This window comes from Artibeus jamaicensis, unplaced genomic scaffold (genome assembly GCF_021234435.1).
Source record: "Artibeus jamaicensis isolate MK-2021 breed Jamaican fruit bat unplaced genomic scaffold, CSHL_Jam_final contig_415, whole genome shotgun sequence".
NCBI classification, from domain to species: domain Eukaryota; kingdom Metazoa; phylum Chordata; class Mammalia; order Chiroptera; family Phyllostomidae; genus Artibeus; species Artibeus jamaicensis.
The window spans coordinates 32721365-32726270 of record NW_026521823.1 but is presented as its reverse complement, the minus strand read 5'-3'; the positions used below and the strand labels follow the sequence as shown (position 1 = coordinate 32726270).

General features: G+C 40.4%; 1 non-coding gene across 1 annotated transcript; it reads right to left on the bottom strand.

Moving 5' to 3' along the window:
• Nucleotides 1-602: 602 nt before the first annotated feature.
• Nucleotides 603-708, bottom strand: LOC119039693 (U6 spliceosomal RNA). Its single transcript, XR_005080660.2, has one exon. It is a non-coding gene; the product is annotated as a U6 spliceosomal RNA (small nuclear RNA).
• Between the last annotated feature and the right edge of the window lie 4198 nt (nt 709-4906).

Below are 4906 nucleotides of genomic sequence, written 5' to 3'. Positions count from 1 at the left end.
TCTTGGTAGGTGAGTGTTCTAGGAAACCAGCTGTATCAGTGTACCAGCTGGTGTCATTGTGAGAGGCTGCGTTTGACTTCAGTGAATTTTATTCGAAGACTCTTATAAGGCATTTGCTCACTTCATGATGGGTGATTTATGAGTGCACCTGCCCACACTGCAGTAAGTGTTCAGCAGTTTTTGGTCAAAAACAGCATGATCCTCAAGCTCCCTATTCACCTGATCTTGCCCTGAGTGACTTTTTTGTTTGTTTGTTTCCCTGGATGAAAAAAGTCCCAAAGGGAGATGTTTTGCTGATGTGGAAGAGCTGAACAAAAAAAGGTAGAAGCATTAAAAGGCATCAAAATCAACGAGTTAAAAAACTGTGTTGATCAGTGGGAAAAACTTCTCGATAGGTGTATTGCATCAAATAGAGAGTACGCTGAAGGTGACTGAAGTTTAAACATGTAAGAATAACTACACAATTTTCTTATAAAGAAATTACAGGGGGTTTTGTATCACCCCTCATATTTAGAGGCAATAAAAAATAAAGAGCAAATTGGAGACTGAGAAGTCCCTTTTCTCCCAAAGTTTCATTTATTCTATTTTAATATTTACCTTTTTAAAATGTGGAACCTGCTTCACAAATTTGCATGTCGTCCTTGCACAAGGGCTGTGCTGATCTTCTCTCTATTGCTCCAGTTTTAGTGTGTGCTTTTCCCAGGGGGCACAGGCTCTGTTGTCTTAAAGAGCAGTTCGGTGGGTGGTTGTGATATGTGTCCTATGTCATGGGTTGAAGTGGAAATGGATGTCAGGTACTGGGGATGGATAGCAAAGAGTCATTCTCTAATGAAATGTTGCTGTGAGTAAAAGGGAAAATGGAGTGACAGCTAGGAATTTAGGGTGTTTTAAGAGAGGTATATATAACCTTAAGTAAGAATTTTTGGACTGCAGTGTAGTGTTTTCCATTCTATGTTTCTACCTGCGCCTTTTAAAATTTAATTTGCTAGTCTGTTTTCCTAGAGATGCAGATTATTTTCATTTTCAGTCTTATTTTTTCTCTACTAGCTCTTTGAGAGATTTTCCACACCGATGGTTTTCTTCAGTATGAACCTCATCTGAAAGAATCTGTCTCAAATTTTAGTTCTTGATCCTATACTGCATCTATTTTATAGTTAGAATATTTCTTCTTGGAAAATATTTTGGCGGTACTCATTGAACACTTACAAAACAGAATCACCTTTCCCTGTAAGATACCTGACTCACTGCTTACATCACATTCCTGGTTTTGGAATGATGACCATCATCTATCTACTCGCTCATGTCAGGTCCTTAGGTTCTTTCTGTGCTTTGCAATGTCTTTCCATCTGTTCCCTTCTTTCTCTTTTTGTTGTCATTATCCCAGTTAGTTTCTTATCATCCTTGTTGGAACATTGCTCTTACCCCTCTGACAGCAATGTAAAAAAATCCTCAAATATTTGTTAGTCTCTAATGCATTATTTTGAGTATACCTCTTCCTTATTGAATACCCATGAGTGGTAGACAATCTACACTACTCTATATGTTAAGACTACTCTACCAAAATGTGAATTAGATCCAAAGATGGAAAGGGGTTGATGTATAACCTTCTTAGGAAACAATAATGGTCTGCAGGCAGAGAATGAAGTCTCTGAGATTAAAACAACTCCGAGGTTAAATACTCGTCTATTTAAAAGAAAAAAATGTCTTAGTTAATAGGGTCATTAATCTGTGATCACACTACGAGGAACAAATGATTTCCTTTCAGCTGGTAACCAGATATAACCTATTTGGTTTGTTCACCAAAAATTGCCAGACTAGCCTCACTGTTAGAAAAAAACAATTAAGGTGTGTAACCGTGAGTATGTCAGCTTGGCTCTCCCCTTCACCATTTTAAGTTCCTATTTGTGATCCCCAATCCACGGTACTCTGAATCTAGCTTTCAGAACATCTGTCCAAACAAGCCCATATATAGTTCTAGCCCCTTCCTCTCCATTGCTACTATTTTGTTTGGACTTGAACTGTAACATTGACTCTTTCTGAGATGTTCATTCTGAAGGCCTTTGGACTCACCCTCAAAGTTGACTCTACTCTCTGTCTCCAGCCTGCTGGTCTACCCAACAGATTTTGGATTTGCAATCCTCCTTGATAATGTGAAGATACACACACACACACACACACACACACACACACACATCCTTTTGGTCTCTTTTCTCTACCAAACCCTGACTAATACACTGAGCAAGAGATGCTGTATACATCTACCAGGTAATATTATGTACAAGTAAGGCATGTGCCAGAGACCCATTCTAATCTGTTCTAGGACAATGGTCACAAGATCAAGCATGGAAGTCAAACATTTTTTGCATTAATATTTGCAGCACTTATTTTTTTGGCCTTGCCCTTTCTAATCCATCTTGCACATTACAGCCAGGGGATCTTTCTAAAAGCACTCATATGATGATGTTATGACCTTCTTTTGTAAAATTCTTCAATTAACACCATATAACCTTCCCCAAAAGTCAAAATGAGAATGCACTCCATGGCCTCTCCTGCTGTCTCCCCATCTCATATCCTGTGACCCAGCCAAGCTGAACCACCTGTGTGTGTCAACAAACATCTATCCTGTCTTTTCATGTGAACCTTCTCTTTAAGCTGTTGATTTTGCTGGAATACGCTCCCTAATTTTTCTACCTGGCTAGCACCTACTTATCTTTCAGTTCACACTTCAAGTACTCCAAATGCTCTCCTTTCCTACTTGGCTTGGCTAAGACTGACTGTTTTTCTACTCTGTGCCCTCCTAGGCCAGTTTTAGGTAATCAGGGTCTGTGATATCTTCAAGTTCCCGCTGCATCCGGACTTTTCATATTCAAGATTACACCCTGTCCTAGCAATGATGGCCAATCCCCATTCACCATGGCCTCCGGGCTCAACAGGGACACTAGTCCGCCAGAAAGATTTTACACTTGTTTAGTCAAATGAAGACAATGTATATACCACTGCACCAGATAATAGGTTTTTTTAAAATTTTATTTATTATTATTTATCTTTAGAGGGGAAGGGAAGGAGAGAGGGAGAGAAACATCAATGTATGGTTGCCTTTCGTGTGTCCCCTGCTGGGAACTGGCCTGCAGGGAACTGGCCTGCAACCCAGGCATGTGCCCTGACTGGGAATGGAACCGCAATTGTCTGGTTTGCAGGCCCGCCCTCAATCCACTGAGCTACACCAGCCAGGGCTTCCAGGTAATAGTTTTAACAAAGGCAGTCTGAATGTGGGAAAGGTTTAAGAAAAAATGGTGATAGAGCAAAGGAACATGTGTTCCACCTGAAGGAGGATAATTTGATCAAGTTAAAAGAGCGCTGTTGGATTCAATGTCAGAGTTCAGGGCGAATCACATGTGTCGTCACAGGAGAGGGTAGGCCCTGGACTTAGCATTCCTTATGACTTTAGTCAGGAAACAGTTCCCTCAGAAGTTTGGAGTCATCTGTAACATCCCTCATGCGGAGGCTGCGTAAGACTTCCACCTACTGTTTTGGTAATCCGTTTCTCTCTAAGAGAATAAAAGTTCTGCTAAAGGAAGAAAACATTGCCCCTAAAAGAAGGATAACTGCAGAAACATTTGTGAATAAATGAGGAAGAGGATGGAGGCAGATAATAAAAGCTTAACTAATCAGACTTTGGTTGATTGCAGCAGCAATTAACATCAGTATCTTCAATTGGTGATTGGTAGTTGACACTTAGTAACCCCGGTGTCTAGAGAATCGAAGGAATGGTCTTTCCCCATCTCCTACTGATTGTTCCCTATTGTCCTGCCAAGAGGGGAGGCATTTAACCTTATCTGGTTTGACCCTGACAACAAGGGTAGGAGATAAATATTATCTTCATTTTATAGATAAGAAGAAATCAGAGGAGACAAATACTTGTTTAAATTTTCACACCTAGTAAAAGCAGAGACCCAAAGCTCATGTTCTTTCTAGTTTGTATTTACAGACTGGTCACTGATGTATTTGGCCTTAATAAGGAAAGGAATTCTGTCATATGGTACAAGCTCCAGGACATTATGCCAGGTGAAATAATTTAGTCACGAAGAGATAGATACTGTATGATTTCCTTATGGAGAGTGTCTGAAGTAGTCAAATTCACGAAGACAGAAAATTTCTATGAATTTAACTTGAGCCCTACACTCAAGTTAAATTCATCTACTTAGCTCCCTGTGATGCTTCAGCCTCTCAGCCTTCTGGGTGTACTGTTGTTTTACTTTCCTCTCTCATACCTTTCTCCTTCATCCTTTGGCACTTTAGTAAAATCCATTTTATAAAATGGCTTTGTTTAGCTTAGGGTTCTTCGCTTTAGCACCACTGACATTTTGGGCCAAATCATTCTTTTTGTGTGTGGGGATGTTGTGCATTGTAGGATGTTTAGCAGCATGCCTGGCGTCTATCCACTAGACACCAGTAGCATCTGCCCCACCTAGTTGTGACAGCCAAAAATATCACCAGGCCTTGCTCAACATCCCTGGGGTAGCGGGGGGGGGGGGGGCAACTACCCCCAGGTGAGAACTACTGCTCTGATCTGTTCTTCCCTACAAATATTTCTGAACCGCTCAGAAGCCTCCATAAAAACCAGTCTTTGATTGGCATTGTATTTGCAATTTAACACACACTTCCTTTAGGCCTCCCTTTCCAAATTTTAAAACAGAAATCTTTACTAGTTGTTGTGAGATTGCTGTTTAAGTCAACGAACACATTTGTAAATACATTGTTTACAGGGAGAAAATTTTTCACTTACTGCTGAGGAAAAGCCTGCTGAATTAATGTTGTAAGCGTTACTTAACACAGCATAAAGATGGAAGGATGACAGAACTGTCCTTATACCTCCTCATCCTGACTTCACATCTGAGACAACCTT